The sequence below is a fragment of the Mya arenaria genome, chromosome 9 (genome assembly GCF_026914265.1).
Source record: "Mya arenaria isolate MELC-2E11 chromosome 9, ASM2691426v1".
Taxonomy (NCBI): Eukaryota; Metazoa; Mollusca; class Bivalvia; order Myida; family Myidae; genus Mya; species Mya arenaria.
This window is the reverse complement of record NC_069130.1, coordinates 6751892-6774627: the sequence shown is the minus strand read 5'-3', so window position 1 is coordinate 6774627 and position 22736 is coordinate 6751892. Positions and strand designations below refer to the sequence as shown.

The 22736-nt window shown below is 35.5% G+C and overlaps 1 long non-coding RNA gene across 1 annotated transcript; it reads right to left on the bottom strand.

Annotated features, from left to right (window-relative positions):
- Window positions 1-21262: 21262 nt before the first annotated feature.
- Window positions 21263-22736, bottom strand: LOC128203058 (uncharacterized). The gene is made up of 2 exons (XR_008255852.1): window positions 22661-22736; window positions 21263-22258 (listed from the first exon to the last, which is right to left on the bottom strand). It is a non-coding gene; the product is annotated as an uncharacterized LOC128203058 (long non-coding RNA).

Genomic DNA, 22736 nt, shown 5'->3' with positions numbered 1-22736 from the left:
GCTAGAAGTGTTCATTGATTTCAACGAAGTCTGCTTGATATAAAAGTTCGAACAATATTTCATTCATTTCAAGGAAAGATCCCTCAGGTAGCCGTTCGAAAACTTGATGGATGATTTATCATTGATTCGAACCCTTTCGGCTTATAATTGCACCATCTAATATGTAGGGAACTCGGTGACCGGGGAAGTAAAAGGAGAGAAAAAGTTTTATGACACAGTGAGACAGCTTTCAATGTTGACAAGTTTGCTGTTTCGGCAAACAATACAACTATAAGACTGTGACTTTACTGACTCAATTGCACTTTGCCGTTTCATTAAGGCTGCAAACAATCACATGAATGGCTTGAATATCAGAGATGATAACAGTTTAGATCGATAACTACTAAAGTTTGATCTTCAAAGGTGAATTTCAGGTACTTGTTTAACAAAATGAACGATAAGGTCTGGTTTGTTTATTTTATTATTATCTAAAACAGTGTGTGCTATTCAAGGCAACGTTGATACCCTTATACGTCTCTTCAGAACACCAGACACTTCCTTTCACATGAAAAGATGTAAGAAAACCTGATACCTGTATACGTCTCCACAGAACAACAAACACTTCCTTTCACATAAAAAGATGTACGAAAACCTGATACCTGAATAACATGTTTCAGACCCTTGCTGAATGATTTAGCCCCATGCAGTATAATTTAGCCCCATGCTGAATGTTATTGCCGCATGCTAAATGTGATGCACCATGCTTAACATCTTAGCCCCATGTCGAATGTTTTAGCCCTATGCTAAAAGTTTAAGCCTCGTGCTTAATGTTTCAGGCCCATGCTAAAAGTTTCAAAATTAATCCGGCAATATGACGGACTAGTTAAGTGTTTTCATGCGGGAATAATTTTGCTTAAATTTATAAGTTAAACTGAGGATTTTTTTTATAAAATTGTGTATTTGTGTATATAAAGATAGACTTTATCGTCGAATAGTGTTTGAGAGGTTCGTCTTAATGTGCTTACTGCCAATCGAACTTTAACGTTTATAGTATCTATAAAATACACCTGTTATGCACTGGTGACCACAGTGTCACAGTGCCACATAGTGATACCATTACTACTACTATTACTACTAGAACTTTACCTGACGGATTATTGATCAATGGTCAAGCTTATTACAAATACACTGCACAGAAAAGAAAGGGGGATATAAGTCAAAAACATTCGGATTTGGTCGAAAGTCCAGGGCGCGAGCAATAAGAGAGTGCTATCGTCCCCGTTTGACCCGAACGATCTCAAGAAGGCCAAGGCTCTCTCACTTTCATTTACGTCCGATACAACTGAAATGGACAGCGCGGACGTCATTGATAACACTTTTAGTGTCTATCTTCGAGAAGAAGATATGGCCAAGATAGGGAGGCTATTAAAAGGTACATTTGAAGTACAGTTGCCGTCACTCGTAACAAGTATAGTCGCAAAAGAAAAAAAGGAAGTCCTTGAGACCGAAAACTCTCAACTTAAAGCTTGAGTTCATAAATAATAATCACATCTGGATAACTCATAAAATCAACATGACAAAGCGGAACAGTATAGCCGTCTAAACAATGACATACTTTCGGGCTTTCGTTGCGTTATGGTAAACACCCTCATGTAGTTATTATATCTGTTTATATACTACTAAGTACGAAACATCTACTCTGTACATTGCATGTAATGAACAGTCCCACAATCTCTAAAGCTGCACAGTAATTTTCCTAAAAGATACGCCTTGATATATTTAAATTTCCTTCTGTCTATAATACTATAGTGTTTATGTGTCTTGTTTTGATTTGTCTCGTCTTAAACCTCCCATTTACCGATTGTATACTGCTTTGTATCATCCTCAAGGTTAATGGTAATTATTTACGGTTTGGTATCGTATACATGCAACGAAAATCCTAGTGTGTTCATTGCTGCGTAGTACTACTATTCCTATATATACTAGCTCATTGCGACACACTTGTTTTGTACTCACGCCTGGGTCTTTGATTTATTTTTTTAAACCGGTTGTATATTACACTATATTGTTCTTGATGGTAACCACGTTCATGTTGTATCACATAAATGCTACGAAATGTTCACGTTGTACCTTGTATGTAATGAATAGTCTTCTTATCTCTTATCTTAAAGGATTACATCGTGATATGCTTTTGTGTTTTGCTTTGCACCAACTTTGCTATATTCACACTTTACACACTTATTTATATGCCTAATTGTTGTGCCTTGTCCTGATTTTTTTATTTGACCGATTGATTATTGTGCATTTTCTTTTAATACAACAATTTGTAATAATGTCCATGATGCTCTTATACTTATGCGCGGAAACGACCATCGTGTATATTCTAAAGATTCTATATAATTTAAATTCGCTTATTTACGTTATTCTGAAAAATACAACATGATAATAAGATTAACTAAACTAAATATCACGCTGGTGTTTCACCTTGACATAAAGTAATTATTAGCAATGCTAATCATTGATAATAACTATTGTTTTCCTCAAAAGGAATACTGATATTACTGTTAGTAATATCATGCAATATCCACATTGTTATATCATCTTTTTATAATAACTCATTCGTATTTCATGATGGAGTTTTGTTCGGATTCATGAGTATACGCTTACTGTATTTACACACATATATTATCTCAAATTCACTACAAAATTCATATAATTCTAAATGACAAATCTTACAATCGCCTACGGATGAATTAACTGTTTAAATAACGCGTGTCTTGTCAATTTCATACATTAGCAAACACACAAACCAACGTCTTTCATTCTACTTTTTAGTACCAATCCACCCAACTACAGCAGCTACTATGAACTATTTATATAAATACTGTTTCTTCTGAAAGTCAAATGTCCTTCCTTAACATAATATTATTATTATTATTATTATTATTATTATTATTATTATTATTATTATTATTATTATATTACATCAATTGTCAAAATTAACTGAAGCTCCTTGAAATAACACGCGCTGATTTTAGTTTCTATGTTTCACTTACTCAGTACCCTGTTTTACATATGTATAAATGATGCCACATATATTACCGGCATATTTCTTTGGTATTCCGTCCGTTTCTCACTCATTCGCCTTGGTGTTTCTCATTCGGTGTCATCAATACATCACTAACATTTTCTAACACCATAAATTTTTTTCCTGGCCTAATTGCTGCTGCAAATCTGACGCCAGAACACTGGACGTGTTTTACTTTGAGTCTCACATGTGTTACCGGGTATACGATATGTATATAGCGGCACTTATACTGTCTCGCTATAGAGCTAGCTTTTATAGCGACGCGGTAGAGTGTCCGCCTGCAGAGCGAGAGGTAAAGGGTTCGAACCCCGACAGGTGCACATGACAATTTGTGCAGTCTATTACGCATGCATCCATGTTGCTTCTTATCACTTATCTTTATATCTTTTCTGAAAAACTGTAGGTCCGGCGACATAGAAACCAACCCTGATCATGGTTCGACCGATACTAGTTTTCTACTCGAAAAACCCAAAGCTAACTGAAACGGGCTTGAATATTATGCATCTTAATATTCAAAGCAATAACCTAAGATCGACATTCTGGCAATCGATGGTCAACTGTATGACATTCTTGTAATCACAGAAAACTGGCTTAGTCAGACCACGTCAATGATAACTTGCATATTCCTAATTTTAGGTCGCCATTTCGTTGAAATAGATAGGATCGATTCGGCGGAGGCGTCGCCATATATGTTAGGGAAGAACGAACAGAGCTACATGAGAACGGACTCGAGGCCCTTTTGGTTGAACTTCATTTTTACTGACGTAGTACCAGTTCATATTTGATTCCATTGTCCTATTGTAACCGTATTTAAATTTACCAAACCATCGCAGTCATATTTCAACAGACGCAACTGGCTTTATAAGAAAGGTAGTTTTAAAAAGTATCGAACTTATCTCCGGTCGACCAACTGGAATTCTATTATCATCGACAACGAACTTGACAAGATTGCTGACAATATATCTAAGACAATCACAACAGCAGCATCAAAGAGTATACCAAACATAGTAGTTAATATTCGACCAAACGATGTTCGCTGGGTGAAAAATGAAATTAGGAAAATACTTAGACAACGTCATAACATGCACAAACGGGCTGAAGTAACAAGCGATGAAGATATGTGGTCTAAATTCAGAAAAAAAAATCTGAAACGAAACAATATTCAAATTTCGAAAATCAAACGAAGACTACCAGAAAAAAATGAGCAAATAAACACAGACAACATAACAGCAAAAAATTGGTTCAAACTGGCGAAACAGCTCACAAACAAACATAAGTCATCAAGTATCCCTACACTGATTGAAAACTGCATGGAAGCAAACACTGACGAAGTTAAAGCAACCTTCCTTTACACTTTCTTCTGCTCACAGTGCAACCTTGAAAGTACTAATCATGATCCTCCAAAATTACCAACAACCGACTCATCACTTCCATCAAAATTACGACACAAGATGTAAAGGGCGCTGTATCTCTTATTGGCCCTTCTAAAGCCACCGGTCCAGATCTAGTCAGTTCGAGACTACTGAAATAAGCCGCAGACAAATTAGCTGAACCACTTTCTAACTTCTACAACAAACTACTTCACCGTTCAGATTTTCCTATCTCTTGGAAACTTGCAAATGTTGCACCAATCTTAAAAAAATTAGATCCTTCAAATCCTTCCAACTATCGTCCAATCTCACTTCTCAGTTGCTTTGGAAAACTCATGGAACGTTGTGTTCACAAATATATGTACAACTACCTGGTGACAAAGAACATTCTTTCTAAAATGAAATCTAGCTTCTTCAAAGACGAATCTACAGTGAACAGTGAAGAGCATTGGACGATGGTAAAGAAGTTCGTGCTGTCTTTTACGATACATGCATATCCAAAGCCTTCGACAGAGTATGTCACCTGTGTCTTCTCTACAAACTATCATCCATTGGTATATAAGGTTCACTACTTGATTGGTTTTATTCTTACCTATTGAGCCTATTATTACCAACGAATTGTCATTTCAAACTCGCCTTCAACTTGGAAATCTATAAACGCCGGCGTACCACATGGTTCCATCATTGGTCCTCTCCTTTTTCTTGTCTACATAAGAGACATTGTCGTCGACATTCAAGCCTCTTTGCTGATTACACCAGTTTGTACATTATCGTTGACGACCCCATTACGACAGCCAGTTACGTTCCTAATCACGAATTCTCCAAAATCCTATTACGGTCCAAGTCCTGGTTGTTAACTTTCAATCCTGCCAAAACAGAATCGATGCTGTTTTCACGCAAACGTAACAAGCGAGCGCATCCCGAAATTGTTATGGATCAAGTACCAGTGGATAATGTCGAAACTCACAAGCATATTGGTCTAACCCTGTCGGACGACGCCAAATGGGCACCACACATATCGTCTAAAGTAAACAAAGCTTGGCGGCGAATTGATATTCTAAGATTTCTGAAATACTATTTATATCGACAAAGCCTCGAACGAACGTATATATCCTTCGTCATGCCGCTTTTTGAATACAGTGATGTGGTCAGGGACAATTGCTCTAAAAACCTAAAAAACGACACCGAATCCGTATAGAAAAATCACAGGAGCCACCAATCGGCTACTCAATGAACTTAACTGGATCTATCGCTGAAAGAAGACGCCAACATAGACTCATACTTTTCTACAAAATGAAAAACAACTTCAACTCATCATTATTATCCAACCGCATTCCTGATCACAACAAGCAAGTCTAATTGCTTCGCTCTGCCAACGACGTTCCAACAATACACACTCGAACTCAATTCTACGGCTTCTCCTTCTTGCCCATCACAATCAGGGAATGGAACGCACTTCCTTTCAGTGTGCGATCAGCGCCCACACTTCCTTCATTCAAAACATAACTTCAAAGCAGAACAATACCATGGTCAGCACATCTTTATAAATTCGGCACAAGAACAATGCAGATACATGTATATCACACACGCCTTCGACTTGGATGTGGTACTCTGCAGTTTGAGCTCCATCGCCGTAATCTATCCGAAACACCGCTATGCATCTGCAGTTCAGCTGAAACTCCCACTCCCTACCTTATCCAGTGTCCAAGATATCAAGATATCCGTCCTCTATACTTTTCTAACTTACCCTGTTAGACAACTGCTAACAACCTGCTGTATGGCAACGAACATTTTTCACAGGAAGAAAACAGACTTCTCTTTACACGAGACCAGAACATTATTGCTGCAACCAAACGGTTTGAAGTGTGATGTTGAGAGCGCGGAGCGGACTCACTTTTGATTACAGACGGCCGGTCAATATGTGTTACATCAATTTTCACTTTTTAACGTTATTTTATTTTCTTTCTTCAAAGTTAAACATACTGAATCAACTCACTAAATATGAAAACTCACAAAATATTATTTTTATTCTTCATGCCGTTTTTGCTACTTAGTATGCTCTTGTATTTTTGCTACACATTTTAGTCCATATCCTTATATTACCAAACTTCATTACAATCTAGAACAGGTTAACTCCAACATGGAAAGAAACTTATATAAGCATTCAAAATGCTTGTTCTCCAATCCATTCAGAAACATTCTTTATACTATATTTCTGTACATCGTGCATTGATTTCTTGTTTATATTTCACTGATCTAATACGTTTAAACCTCATGCTAAACGTTTGAGCCCCATGGTGAACGTTTGAGCCCAATGGTGAACGTTTGAGCCCCATGGTGAATATTATAGCCCCATGGTGAATGTTATAGCCATATGCTTAACGTTTGAGCCCCATGGTGAACGTTTGAGCCCCATGGTGAATGCTATAGCCCCATGCTTAACGTTTGAGCCCCATGGTGAACGTCTGAGGCCCATGGTGAATGTTATAGCCCCATGCTTAACGTTTTAGCCCAATGGTGAATGTTATAGCCCCATGCTTAACGTTTGAGCCCCATGGTGAACGTTTGAGTCCCATGGTGAATTTAAAAGCCCTATGCTTAATGTTTGAGCCCCATGGTGAACGTTTGAGCCCCATGGTGAATTTTAAAGCCCCATGCTTAATGTTTGAGCCCCATGCTAAACGTTTGAGCCCCATGCTGAACGTTTGAGCCCCATGCTTAACGTTTGAGCCCCATGCTGAACGTTTGAGCCCCATGCTGAGCGTTTGAGCCCCATGCTTAACGTTTCAGCCACATGCTTATCGTTTCAGCCACATGCTGAATGTTTCACCACCATGCTAAATGAATGGACCAAATGCGGAGAGTTTCAGCCCCATGGTAAACCTTTTAGCCCCATGCTTAACAATTCAGCGACGATCTTTACTGTAAAGACAGTCAATTCTCTTTTAAAACTCCATGGTACAGAGTGACAATAAAATGCGAAATCTTTTGAACGGTATCAGGCAACAGAGCATATGTTAATAATACAACACATACTATAGAGACACGTTAATCAGTTAAAGAGTAAACGTTGACATTTAATGGCCAAACAAACACAGAACGAGAATTGTTATTGAAAAACGCCTTAGAAGAGCATTGTTATCAATAGTTTTTTCACAAAACAGATGAAATATTTGTTCCAAAATCGCTTTTCTCATCTTGAGTCCAGAGTCAGACTTTAGATTCGTAAAAATAATATAATAATAAAGACAATTCGATTATGTAACTTGATAGTCAAAGCACACAGTGCACGGAAATACGGATATTTGTCAGTCTTTCATAAAAGTTTATACTGGGGCCAATCGATACTTTTTGTCAGGTATTTGTTTAGCACCGGTAGTATGTTTTTTGTTGTTGTTGTTGTTTGTTTGTTTTGTCTAATCGGCGAATGTGGCTGAACATATTCATTGTTTAATCGATTTCAGCTGCAAAACAGTTGCCTCAAAATACGCTGTACTTTAAGCAGACCCCATTGACATCTTCATGGATATAAACAACGTACCACAAAAATATATCAATAACACGGTTTTTCATCATTAAATAGATGTTTAATATAACACTTCAAACAAATACTTAGCATAATTATGCGTGTGTATTTTAGTTATTTTGTGTGAATGCACATTTCTAAAACAGGATTTATAATAATAAATTCTTAGGTAATGACACTGTGTTGTGGTGATGACAAAAAATACAACGACAGTCATCACGGAACTTGATACTTAAATCATTTTTAAAGCTGCACTCTCACAGATTGACAATTTTGACATTATTTTAATTTTGGTCTCAGAAGCAGCCGATTTTGCATCAATGCCTTCAATTCAGTCGTAAAACATCGTTCTACCACATGACTATCGGACGCTTGTTTTATTAAGAATGTCAGTTTAAGAAGAAAACACATTTCATGGAAATACCATGGTACTTCTTGAAACAGCTTTATCTGATTATGACCCTTACGTCGGACAAACTTTATTGCTTCATTGATAGCAGGAAATTGTCAATATTGAAAAATGCCGATCTATATATGAACATTTAATTGAAACATTTTGAAAATCTCAGTACCATTCTATGAAATATTAAAGGTATCAAATATTGCATATATATAACAACATTGATGCACGAAAACGTGTTTTCAAAACTAATGAAGCAAATAAATGTTTGTTTAATATAAGTGTGAAGCCTTAGTCTTATATTTAGAGCCATTGAATTGTTCAGTAATGAAACTGTGACAAGATGTATATATCATATATATATATGTTCCATGTATATGCATGTTGGAACTGAATCTGTTATCCTGGGAGACTTTAATGTTAATATACTTAATAGATGTACTCTTGTTGATCAATTATCATCATTCACAAATATGTTTCATTTAAAACAGCTTATACAAGATCCTACAATAATCTGTAAAACTTCCTCTACATGCATAGACTTAGTCTTGGTATCAGATGTTAAAAGAATTACACATAGTGGTGTCATTGACTCATCTATTAGTGCACACGCAAGAAAACTACTATGTCTATTGGTAAACATAACAATGTTCATATCAGATCCTTTATAAAACTACAGTAAGGAAAATTTTGAACAATGTCTTTTATCTACAGACTGGAGTAGTGTTCTACTCAGTGACAATGTGTCAGAAGCCTGGACAAATTTTAAATCTATTTTTATATCTGTTCTTGATGGTATTGCACCTGTTAAGGAAGTTAGATGTAAGCAACGCACACAGCCTTGGATATCCCCTGACATTTTACATAGTATTGAAGCTAGAGACAAAGCTTTTTATGTTTTTAAGAAAAAAAGAACTGAAGATAATTTTAATGTTTTTAAGGAATTGCGTAATAAAACTCAGTTTCTCATTCATAAGGCCAAGAAATGCTATTTTTCAGAAAAACTTGAACAGTACAAAAACCAGTCTAAATCTCTCTGGAGCACACTTAAACAATTAGGTCTTCCTTCTAAGAAATGTAACTCTTCATCAAGTAGCATAGGTCTTAGAATTGATGGACAGATTTCTTTTAATAAGCTTACAGTTGCTGAAAAGTTTAACTTATTTTATACTACAGTTGCTTCTAAACTTGTTGAAAAACTTCCAATAAGCTTGAATAAGTATGGTAAAAGTTTTGTTAGCAAATATTATATTGATAAAGGTGTTAATCATAATAGCTTCTCATTTGCTATTGTGTCTGAAAATAAAGTTTTAAAACATTTAGATAAACTGAGTGCAAATAAGGCTACAGGTTTAGATGGCATTCCTGCTAGGTTTGTTAGGGATAGTGCTTCTATCATATCTTGTCCCCTCACTCATGTTGTGAACTTGTCCATTATCCAGGGGTCTGTACCTGATGACCTCAAGTCTGCCAGGGTTATTCCCCTTTATAAGAAAAGTGACAAGACTGAGGTTGGGAACTACAGGCCTGTTTCAGTTTTAAGTATTGTTTCAAAGATATTTGAAAGGGTCATATATGATCAGGTAGAAGGTTATTTAAATGATAAACAACTTCTCTACAGCTACCAAACCTGTTTTAGGCGTGGCTTCTCCACAGACACATGTCTTACCCATTTATCTGATTACATTCGTTTTAAGATGGATGAAGGTAAAATGGTTGGAATGGTTCTACTTGACCTTCAGAAGGCCTTCGATACGGTCAATCATGGTATTATACTGATGAAACTTGAGGCTATAGGTCTCCATGCTGACGCTGTTAGATGGTTTCAATCCTATCTCTCAGATCGCCATCAGATTGTCGACGTATCTGGCACATTGTCCTCCGAGGCCACTGTCACATGTGGTGTCCCTCAGGGTTCCATCCTTGGCCCTCTTCTATTTCTAATTTATGTTAATGATATGGCCGCTGTGGTTAACAATAAAATATTACTCTATGCTGATGATACGGGCATCTTAGTAGCTGGTAAAAGCATATCAGAAATTCAATCCATTCTTTCAAGTGACCTGGAACTCATTAGTGAGTGGCTAGTGGACAACAAACTGTCCCTACACCTTGGCAAGACAGAATCAGTATTGTTTGGTTCAAAGCCCAAACTTAAGTCTAATCCCCAGCTTAATGTGTCTTGTAATGGGGTGCCAATTACTCCATCAAGTTTTGTCAAGTACCTTGGTGCTAAAATAGATCAGAGTCTGGCTGGTGAGTCCATAGCCAAGTCAGTTATTAGTAAGGCAAACTCCAGGTTGAAGTTCTTATACAGAAAAAGTAAATTCTTAAATATGCACACTAGAAAACTCTTGGTTATGTCCCTTATACAGTGCCACTATGTGACTACCCAAAATAAGATGATCAGGTTTGTTTTAAAGATGGATAACATGTCTCATGTTGGTCAAGAGCAATTTCTAAGTTTAGGTTGGCTACCCGTGTCAAAAAGGGTAGAGCAAATTATGCTTTGTCATGTCCATAAGATAAAGAATGGCCTTGCCCCTGAGTATCTTGGTGAACATTTTAAACCGCTAAGTGATGTGCACGGTTGCTGTACAAGGTCTAATAAGGTAGCTCAGCCAGTGTCTGATCATTTTGCGGATAGTTTTACCTTTGTTAACACTGGTCGTTTCTCCAAGCCTAAGGTTGGCAGTTTTGGGGCAAAGACATTCACAAATAATGGCATAAATTTGTGGAGTAATCTTCCTCAAAATATAAGGAATATTTCAAAACCTAACCATTTCAAGTCTGCCATCAAACAGTACCTATTGCAGTCTTAAAGATCATTTTAAATTTTTATATTTAGCTATCATAATAATTTCATTTTTATTAGCATGTAGGGTTCTTATTCATACGTATTTTTTTTATATCTTATCATATCTCATTGTGATATTAATAGAATAAATTTTTATTTTTAGCTATCATAATAATTTCATTTTTATTAGCATGTAGGGTTCTTATTCACACGTATTTCCTTATATCTTATCATATCTCATTGTAATATTAATATTGATTTACAGTATTGCCATTTTGAATGGCATTTTTTTATTCCATACATTATGATCTCAAGTCTTCTGTTACAATACATAGGCCATGAATGCAGTGTAATAGGCTATGAATGCAGAGTAATAATGTTAATGAGTTCTGTGATATAATTTATGCAATTAATTATCTGTGATATAAGATTATAACTTGTCTAGATTTATTATCCTTGTACTTAACAATTTTGCTAAACTACATGACTATTCCATGGTTACTACCACCAATTTTTCAAGGACCACAATGGAAATAAGTGAAAATCATTTTTCTCTTTTTTGTGTCATCCTTGGTATTGTGTGTGCATTTCATGGTTTCTATTGTCTATGCATTGATAATGATGTTATAATTTGTCTGCATTATGACGTGCCATGTAATGTTCATGTCTTTTTACCGAATAAACCTACTACTACTAAGATTGTACATCAATCGTGTTTTTTACAACACTGTTTTTATAATAGCGAATATAACATGTTGTAAGTTTGAAGTCAAATGTACGTGTTTGTTGTTGTTGTTTACTTTCAAGTGAGAAGTGTCAGTCATAAAATTAAGTGACGTTTTTGAAATACATCAATAATTTAAGAAGTGTCATGGACAATATTATGTAAAAATAAACTGAATGAATTTAAAATAATTTCTTAATATAAAATCAATATAATAGACTGAAATATAGAGAAAACGTACTTAATAATCCCTGACGTACATAATACACACTCTTTGACACAATTCATACATATTAAAATGTTGATATATAAATACATTTCAGAAACATAACACAATTGTTAGATTAATATGATAAACATAAACAGTTTACGCTTGAAAATTGTATCCCTTTTTTGATTTTATACCATTTCTTATACAGATATACATTCGCACATGATCAATTTACACACAAGATATATTAAAAACTGTTTTTAAACTATTTAAAAATAGCCAGGTCTTGCCAGTTAGACTGTCGGAAGCTGAATATCCACTGACCAATCCACATTTCCTCGTGCAGACTAACAGCGCCACCTACCGTTCAGTACATTTAACACAGGAAATTGATTATCATCCCATTCGTAAACGCAAACTAAGAAAATAATATTTCCTGGCGCACATCTTGTTTTACTTATTTCAATTTGACCGTAGGACCCCGGCATACACCTTAAGAAGTACGACTTACTTTATATGTAGGTCATTAATGTTCTTACAAATAAAAACGAACAGCAATTTTAGAAATACATTCACTGTATTTGAGTAAGCATCTGGACAGTCAACTGAAGAAAAGGAACGGGCAATTAATTGTAAAAACCTGATGGACCTTATACCTATTCGAAATTGAATGCACATCACCTAAATTAATACAATCGTGGATTAACACCAACGAAACCTCATTTACAATCCCATAGTCAATGAAACTGATAATCGTTCATGTATAGTATCCTTGATATAAACATTCAATGCACTCTCACTGACCCAATGACCATGTCTTTTAAATAGTCTGTCTTTATATCAATTGTTTACAGCAATATATATTTACATCTTTAACACAAGGCTTTAAAGCCTCTAGAAAAAAATCTCTGAGATTCGTTTTTGCCTTTCTGGTTATGTAACTGTCTTTCGTTAAACATATGTTGCAAAAAAAAATCGTTATCTAACAATTTGCTCCAAATAATCAACTTCCTAACATTCTCAACAGGACACAACTTTTTATTTGTTTTAGCAACAATAACCAAAGCACCATCACGATAGCTATCAGTCTTGCACCCTTTAATAAATATAGCCATATAAGAATCTTGAAAAACAATGTCACATACACGAATGTTTAATAACTCGGAACTTCTCAAAAGGCCTGCAAAAACAACCAAAAACGAGCAAGAAATACGCCGTCTTTTAATGCTTTCTTCAGTGAACATTATGTCATATAAGATCTATTGGTTCATTTTTAGTTTTAGCCTTAGACAAAATGTGTTTTGCCGACTCCAAAATGTTCACTACTAATTTAGAATTTGTAGGAGGTTCTGACGCAAACATTTTATGAAACCATTTTGTAGCATACAAAGCAGCAATCCCAGAAGTAGGTGTTTTAGCGGTTTGAATTTAAGATGCTAAATAAATAGCAAATACAAGACTCATAGCGGGTATAGTGTCCTTACTCACTAACTCATTACACTTATTAATGAAAACGCTTAAATGCACTATGACATTTTGTGTCCGTGTTGAGTGCGCGTGACTTGCGAAACAGGCCCGGGAGCAGGTTAACTCCACTCGCCAAAACGTCAGGCAGTTCGTTAATTTCTTCCTCATGAACCTGAAAAAATATATGTATAAGCAAAATACCAAAATAATTTTATCTTACTTGTTTAACATTGATGGCATATTTGAAAACATAAACATTATCACATTATCACACGAAATTATAACACGAAAAGAAATGATTCTCTATGTGTATGCATTATTATAGATTATGATATCATAGACAATCCAGCATGCGCCATATTTACGCATTGTAATATTTTCCACCTAAACATTGAATAGCAATTATGTTGTGTCACTCAAATATCAAAAACGTCTCATTCAAGGGAGACTACCCAGTGTGCAAAAACATGTTTACAAACATTTGAAAACATAGTTATTTCTCTTGACTAAGTTCAATCTATAACGCCAGCATTCTTTATCTAAAATCAGTACTTCAAACATCCCCTTTCTATTTTTCCATTTAAGATACTAATGCTTCTCGGACGGTAAATCAAACCATTTGATAACTTTATCGATAAATACAATATTTTTACACAAAAATACCAAAAACAATGACGATTTCTAACACGGACACACTAAAATACCTCTTGCTATATCGTTAGCCAATTTCATAGCTCTATGAATAACTGCAATTGGCGGCACAAACAATTCTAATTGACCACTCCAGTTTTCCGTAGGAATGCATCTATACCTGAACAATTTGGATTCCAAAACCTTGAGTAATTGAGTAAAATTTCGGTAATTTTGCATTATAAAATGATGCAAACCAATCAACTTTTAATTGACCGAATCTTTTAACAATCATTTGCAATAAAACATCATTGTATTTCCCCCAGTCATCTAAGTCTGATAACCTTGACAACTAATCAGCCTTTTCATTTTCAGACCTAGGTATTCACTCCATTTCTAGTGAAAAAGAGTATGCCATGCATGCCCGGAAAATACTGTACGCAACATGCAGTAATTTCCTTTTCATGGAACCTTTAACAGCAATTGATCTTACACCTTGATTATCAGTATACCATTTAACCTTTTGGTGCCTTATAATATGTACCAACGACAACAACACTCTGTACGCTGTAAGTAACTCTCGCAATGTAGACGATTTTATACCCCATTTACAGTACTAATACCCTGCATAACCAATGTCACAAGCATCTGAAAACACTACTTTAGTTCATGTTTTTGACTGCTCAAATATTTTGTTATTTATTGATGCCAAATTTTGATTAAAACCAACAACTGCTCTTTGCTCTCTTCGCTCAAACAATGTACGAATCCCAATGGCGAGCAATCAAAACGTCTGCACTCAAATATCTAGTCACAATTTGAGAAATATTCCCAATAACAACTGCCATCGAAATCAACTGTCCTACTATACGGGTAATTTTTCATACAAGAACACGAACCTTTTTATTAGCCGAAACAACTAACTCTTTAATAGTTGGATATGCTTTACTCAATCTACGGACTGGTTTGGAAATGGTACCTTGCAAAGTATCAAAATCACAGCCCAAAAATTCCAAATTTTGAACAGGGGTCCATATACATTTTGTCGCATTTGGAATGAAACCGGATTTCAATAAATCAAACTTAATGTGAGTACTCAATCTCATAACACTGTCATATGTGCTCGGACAACCAATACCATCGTCTAGAAACATTGTAACCAGCAAACCTTCTCCGTGCCAATTCGTAATCAATGGTCAGCATAACCTGCTTAATCATTTAAAAGCGGAAGATAATCCGAATGGCAAAACCATAAATCTATAGTATACAGGAATACATCCATTGTCATGAAAACCCAAAATACTTTGTATGAGGCTCGTACATGCGCACAACATTATAAGCACTTGTAAGTTCCTTTTTTAATAAAAGCCAATGCAGTTTTAATATATTCATATCTGACAGACTGCTTCCATAAATGTTTGTTAACCTCTCTTAAATCTAATATCAAACTTTTTTACAAGAATTCTGCACTGAAACAGTCAAAGGATTAACCACATATGGAGGTTTTTTTATATACCCATCATAAATCCACACGCAATACATATCGCAAAACACGTATTCCACTCCATTGTGATACGGCCGTATTCCACTCATGTGACGTCATGTCATAACAAGTATCGTTGCGCGATGTTAAAATGACGTCATAAAACAAAATAGTGCGTCGTTAAAATAACATTTATTATGAAAACTTCTAGTAAGTTAGGCTTTTAAGTGATCTACTAACCAGTAATGTATATAATAAAAGGGTTATTAGTAATGCGTTTTGATCCGGAATGTCGTATTCGACTCTCGTGGATTTTGCAGATTTTGATTTCACTCGGCTTGCGCCTCGTGAAATCCGAATCTGCAAAAATCCACTACTCCAGTAGAATACAACAATTAGTGTCAATGCTTTGCCAAAAAGATATATGATATTTGCCTACGCTTAACAATCATATGCTTCTGACCCGGCTCATACTCGTAAAAATCATGAGCAATTCGTCTATAATCATACTCATCTTTCATCATCATATCGTCAGAAATCTCGCTTCATTGAAAATGCACTGACGTGGGGACAGTTCCGCAGGAAATGGGTAGTCTATCCGCATGCAAAGCATGGACCGGAAGCAGAGTGTTTGCCGAAGCCTACTGTGCTGTAGCCGAAACCAGACGTGCGGCCTTTACCGTAACCGGAAGCGTTGCTAATGGGTCCATAGGTACGAAAACGCCCCCTCCCGCAGGAAAAGGAGGCTGCACAGGCAATCGATAATTTGAAAAGTCACGGCCCTTACCCCTTGAAGAGCGTTTCTTCTTGAGAGCTCTGCTTCCAGTCATATTAATTTTGGTTTCATCTTCTTCGTCTCAGTATTTAAGATGGTGTCCGTAGCCATAACCTAGCACGTGTATGCGCACAAAGAATTAAGCCCAGTTTTTAAACACTTCCAGAAATAGCCAAGACTTGCCAGTATGACTACCCGAAGATGAATGACCAATTCAATGACCAATCCACATTTCCTCGTGCTGACTTACAGCGCCACCTAACATTCATTTAATTTATCTAAGGAAATTAATGTTCATCTAATTCGTTAACTCAAACTAAAAAAATACATTTACCCCCTAGTTTGGAGTCTTTGGTCCCCAAAGTCTAAATTTGTTTTGTCTTTAGTTTATAATATCCTGGGATTGTACAAGTACATTTAGTTCGATTCTAATATGTGTAGATATCATATTGCGTTTTAATTCCCAATACCCACTCCACCATTCCATCATTTGCGCTCTGATCGTTTTATTTTGTTGTGATTGTTTTGAGTTTGTTTGCCTAATATTATAGAATTTAGGTTGTCCGGTTAGCGCAGTGGTTAGCGCACTCGCTTCTCACCTAGGCGGGTTCGATTCCCGGCTTGGGCGCATGTGAGTTTGGTTTGTGGTCTCCAAGCCGGACAAGTGGGTTTCCTCCGGGTTCTCCGGTTTCCCCCACAACATAAGACGCGTAAAATCGTGCCAACGAGAGTGATTAATATAATGTTGTAATAACTTGTTTCACAATCGTTGTAAAATAAATATGTTTAAACTTATTATAGAATTTAATTCGTTCGAGTTTTGGTTTTATCCTCCTTTGTAATTTTACGATTTTACATTGGACACTGCTTCTATCACTACTAGGAGCACTCTGTACAAGGTTCTCGTCATCGATGGCCGAAAATGGAAGTATCTCTTGAGGCTGATCAGGTTCAGTCGTTTCTTGTAGAGTTTGTTGGAGTGATTGTGCAATAACATCAGCCGATGCAACCAATGATGGTTCATACTGTTGTTGTTGTTTTTGTTGTTAAAATGGCTGTTGATCTTGCTTTCGAGATGAACAGAACGAGGCATAGTGTCTGCACTTGTAGCACATCCGTGTGAGTGCTTCACAGAAATGTGCCGATCCAGAATAAGGCACCACAACGTCAACATTCTGTAAATGCCTTGTTCTGTGCCATGATATCCATCTAGCATATCTGTCTTGGGAAATGCTTGGCTGTAAGTGTCTTAGATGATTACCCGGATATTCCACCAAATTTAATGCGACGTGGAGGGGGCCCGGTGCCGAGAGTCCTGCATCCGCAAAACGGCATTGCGTTTCGGGCGTTGAATATCCGCCGCACTTAGTAGTAGGGATACAGTAGAATGTAAGGACAGATATATCACTTTATCGGTATCATTTCGCTGATTGAGTTTGTACCTGTGTCGATTTTGCGAGGTCCTAAGATCAACATATAACAATAGAAGGAAAAGGAACATAGCTAAATGTTTCACCAGTGTACGCCCCAGTGGCTGAATAGACACTCTACAATTATTTTTTTGGCTCGCCACTGCGTCTATGTTATGAATTTGTTATTCAAGGTTCGTATGTCAATACCTGGTTGATTAATTATGGTGCATTGCTAAACAAACAAATACTATAAAAGACTGTCTGGTCCTGTAATTTAGTAATCGTATGTAAATAAAATCAAGGCCAAATGAAAAAGTCAATGCTTTCTTCTTGGAAGAGTTGAATATCAGTTCTTTGAATATATCAATTTGTAAATTTCATTTTTGATATACTTCCTTGTAGTATTAAAGATTCAATAAAATCGATAAGCTTTCACTGTTCTGTTTAAAATGCGACATCTAATTAACGGTAAAAGTTTAAAGTTGAACTACTTTAAGAGCCTATAGATACGTTTATGAACAATCTTAAGCATGCAAAAGGAACAAAAGTGTGCATGCACAGCAGTCTAAAAATAAAAATTCCATACCCAACGATCATATTGTCTGCCTATCGTAAATGTACCAGGCGCTCAATAAAGGATACGTAGGACATAAATTATTGTGGAAACTTCTATAACGCAGGAACGCAAAATATATCCTTAATAAAATACCCTTCCAATTCAAACTTGTTCAAACATACTTGATAACATTTTGAGTCCTTTTGAAAGTGAAACATACCCACCTTTAGCAAACACTGTCTTTGGTAAATAACGCTGGAATTTCCAAAACGTGTATATTCTTGCATTTAACCGTCATAATAATCGTTCAACAAAGAAATTAATCAGAACACTTCCGCAAGAGATCTAATACGTGCGTTTTTTCCTCCTTTAAAATATGTACTTTTCATCAATGTTAAAATAATTACTTTGTCCTTGAATATAAAAGAGGAACGGTTTGAAATAGTCTTTCTCATTTCAAGATTAAATGACTTTGATTTTCTTAGCGTGTATGAACTCCGTTTTCCAGCTATAACCACATCGTCAAGCAATACAGAGCTCTCGGAATTAATTTCTATTATCATTAACAGATCCGTCCCAACTACCTCCCTAAAATAGTATGGCTATGACAGAGAGCGTTTGCATATACCAACATGCAACATTTAAGACTAATATTGGCCACCATTTTCTTCGGGAACCCCCCCCCCCCCCCGCCCAACACATTAAAAGCTGCACTCTCACAGATTGAACGTTTTGACAACTTTTTTTATTTTTTGTCTTGGAACGAGTCTATTTTTGCAAAAATCCATGAAAACCAGCTATATAAGACTGCTGACAAAAAATTAGATCGCAGATTTTTTATATTTAAGTTCAAAAATTGAGGTTTTATGCATTTTTCTTAAACCGTTAGTAACGCCATAAAACATGAATTTTCTAACGGAAATATGAAAATCTACGGTCTGATTTTTTGTCAGCAATCTTATTTCATTGGTTTGCAGATATTTACGCAAAAAAATGTTCTTTCCAAGACAAAAAATAAAAAAAAATTGTAAAAATGGTAAATCTGTGAGAGTACAGCTTTAAAGCTAATGTTTTGAGTAGTGTTGTGCCGATGATCGATTATAATCGACAATTGATCGGAAAGGCCTACGTCGGCGACAATCGATAGTAAAATTGAACAATCGATTATAGAAACAAGGAACGCAACCGCTACTTATTTTTTCTTTTTCTGGTCAATGCTAGTTAATGTTGAAGTGTTTCTATGTTAAGACATCTAGTAATATTCTTATCAAGTCAATAAGTATTTACAGTACCTTATGACACATTTTCTTTGTTATTTAACTGCTAACGGATTGGTTTTCTACTTCTCATGTTTGTGGTTTAAAAGTGATTTTTAAAACATGTTACCGTTTACTTCTTATCATGTAAGAATTTAGTTTTCTCAGTTTTCTAAAAGAAAATGTTCTTGTAAGACATATAGAATATCCAGCTGCTTGTTGTTCTTGTTACTGATTGATTATTTAAAAGAAATATCTTTCTTTGTGTTCATTGTACACATGTATACAATACTAAATGTAAGACAAAATTTAGAGCCTGTGGGCTTATGTTCTTGTAAACACTAAAAGAAAGTCGCGTTCTAAATAAATAATGCAATTTATACAAAGAAATGTACAAACAATATTGTAAGGGAACATTGGTGCTTAAAACTTGTGCATGTACTGTATCTGTATGCCTTAATATGATGACAAAAGATAATTAAATAATGATTAAATCGATTAATAATCGATCATTGATCGGTTTCATAGACCGATTATCGATAGTAATTTTTCTGTCCGATTCCCAACACTAGTTTTGAGGGTCTTGGGCGAAGGGAGGTACGTAAAATCCTGGATCCACCCTTGATTTTTATTTGGGAAAAGAATTTGAGATGGAGACCGATATACTATTTAAATATTTTTGTGATATCAATTGTATATATGTCAATTATGTACTATCTTGTTTAGGTATTTTATGTTTAGCTTTTGTATTATATATAAAATAAGTTTTCAATAACCAGAAATTTATTAGCGAAAGGGACAATTGTTTTCAAGTGTACCAAAATGTTTAACATAGAAGCAGTTGTGGGCCAAAAAGTTGAAGTTGTATCAAGTCAGTAATAAACCAGTCTGTTGTTTACACAGATTTAAGATTATTTATTTGGAGAAGTATTGGACCTTTAACAAAACGGGCACCAGAGCTCGTTAAAAGCTCATTACATATTGCGTAGTATAATATAATCGGCACTAAAACAGTGATTTCTTTATTGTACTTAAAGTTTTCAAATCCCTTTTGAGATAACTGAAAAACACACCTTTAATTGATTAGGGGATTTTTTTTATCTAAAATACCGATTTTCAATTCCTGTGGAGTAAGACTTAAAACCAACTTAACACTTCAATATCTAAAACACATATCTGACTTTGTCAAAAATAGCTTTACCAATACATAATGGATGGAAAAGTCAGTTAAACACGGGGTCACTCGAAACTAATCTACTGGGGTCATATTTTAAACTAGTTGATATGGTAATAATCCCACACTTGTCGAAACATTATCAATTATTACACAATTTTGCGTCTAAAGAGCTATTACATTTAAAACAATGACGAATAAGTTAAAAAAATAGCCTAATCATTGCTTAAGTTATTTCGGATACAGACATCGCATGCATACGAATGAACCAGGCCGAAGCAACAGTAGCAGTGTTTAAAGATACGATAAAGTCATTCAAGAACAGCCATATGAATGACTTGCCTTATTAGCCAGGCTTGAAACTATGTCTGCATAAGGTCTGATAATGAAGGTATGACTGGACAAACCAGGAGGAACACCAAGAAAATTTAATATAAAGTCGTAATAAATATATCATACAAATAAGCAATTAAAATACATGCAGCTTTGAAACGGTTTCAAAAAAATAAAATAACAATGATCATTTCTAAAACAGTAAGCTGTGGATGTCTCTATATATAGCTGGAAATAACATTAAGCGTAAAAGGTATATTTTGTTTTTACACAGTGACACTGTTTCTCTTTACCAAACAAGTCTAAACACAATAAAAAGCGAGGCACTAAAGAAGCTCGTAGACATCGATTTTAGAGCAGCAGAAGTCGGAGCTGACGTTGTGCCACCCGAGCAATAGCAAAAGCCTGACTTGGGAGCCGACCTGGAACCTCTTGTTGGAATTTCGCCTGTCACGACTACAAACGCCTTTATTTTATCCAATTCGGATACACCCTTAAGTAAAGATGTCTTGTTAATTATGTTCTCCTTATCATCAACATATTCTTTCACATAAAACTCACGCTTTGATTAAAGTAATATCTCCTCTTCTGAAATATACTTCGAATATTCCGATACTTTTGCACCACCTGGAGCCTGTAATATCTGAAAGAATAAATTGTTTGTTTTGAGGAAGCCATTAGCGACGCTTGGAAGTAACGAGGTGCTCCAGAAGCTGTTAACTGTAAACGTGTGTCCTTGTTTGATATCTTCACATTCACAAGCCCTGTAAAGGGTATCCCACGTTGTGATGCCTACCAATTCCAACGCTTGATTAAGCAATTGTTCTGTGTCCAGCCAAATTTGTACTTTTGTTTGGTCTCTAAGTTGTTTATTCAGCATAGCAAAAAAGTGCCATCCTTTGACATAATCGGCGTAGTCTAAACAGCTTTGTGTGTACACGTTGATCAGTGCTACTGCCATTCTAATGTTCTCTTTGTAAGCGCTTGCCGTTTGGTTAGCATTGCTCCAGCATGTATTATTTGGGTTTTTGAAATGTCTTTCGAAAAGATTTTTTACTCGATCAGCATAGGAATCCCCTAAAACATAAATTAAATTCATGATAAATCAGACATATTTAACAACACAACTATTGTTGATCAAATTGAAATAAGTTTTATTTTTATACTTTTTGCCATCGAAACTCACGTAATTGTATGAACTGTACTCAACATACATTACAACCACAATCAGCCTTCTATACCACATAACATTCATTTTGCAAAATATTCTGGTGAATTTGAAGCCAGTTATTGCTATGTAATCATTGTGTTTCATCGACAAATAATCTAATCATATAACAAGATTTATCCCTCTTAATAAGAAAAGTGTTTAAAGAAACGTAATATATTTTTTCTTTGAACCGGCCACAAACGGCCTTTAGGATTGTTTTCAGCTTTTTGGAAATATTACCTTAACAAAGAATAGATAACATGTTTTACCTTCAACTAGGTAAGCACTGCAAAGGAGAATCCCGAAAACCTGAAACAAGACATTCACCTGCATGGTCGATCTTTC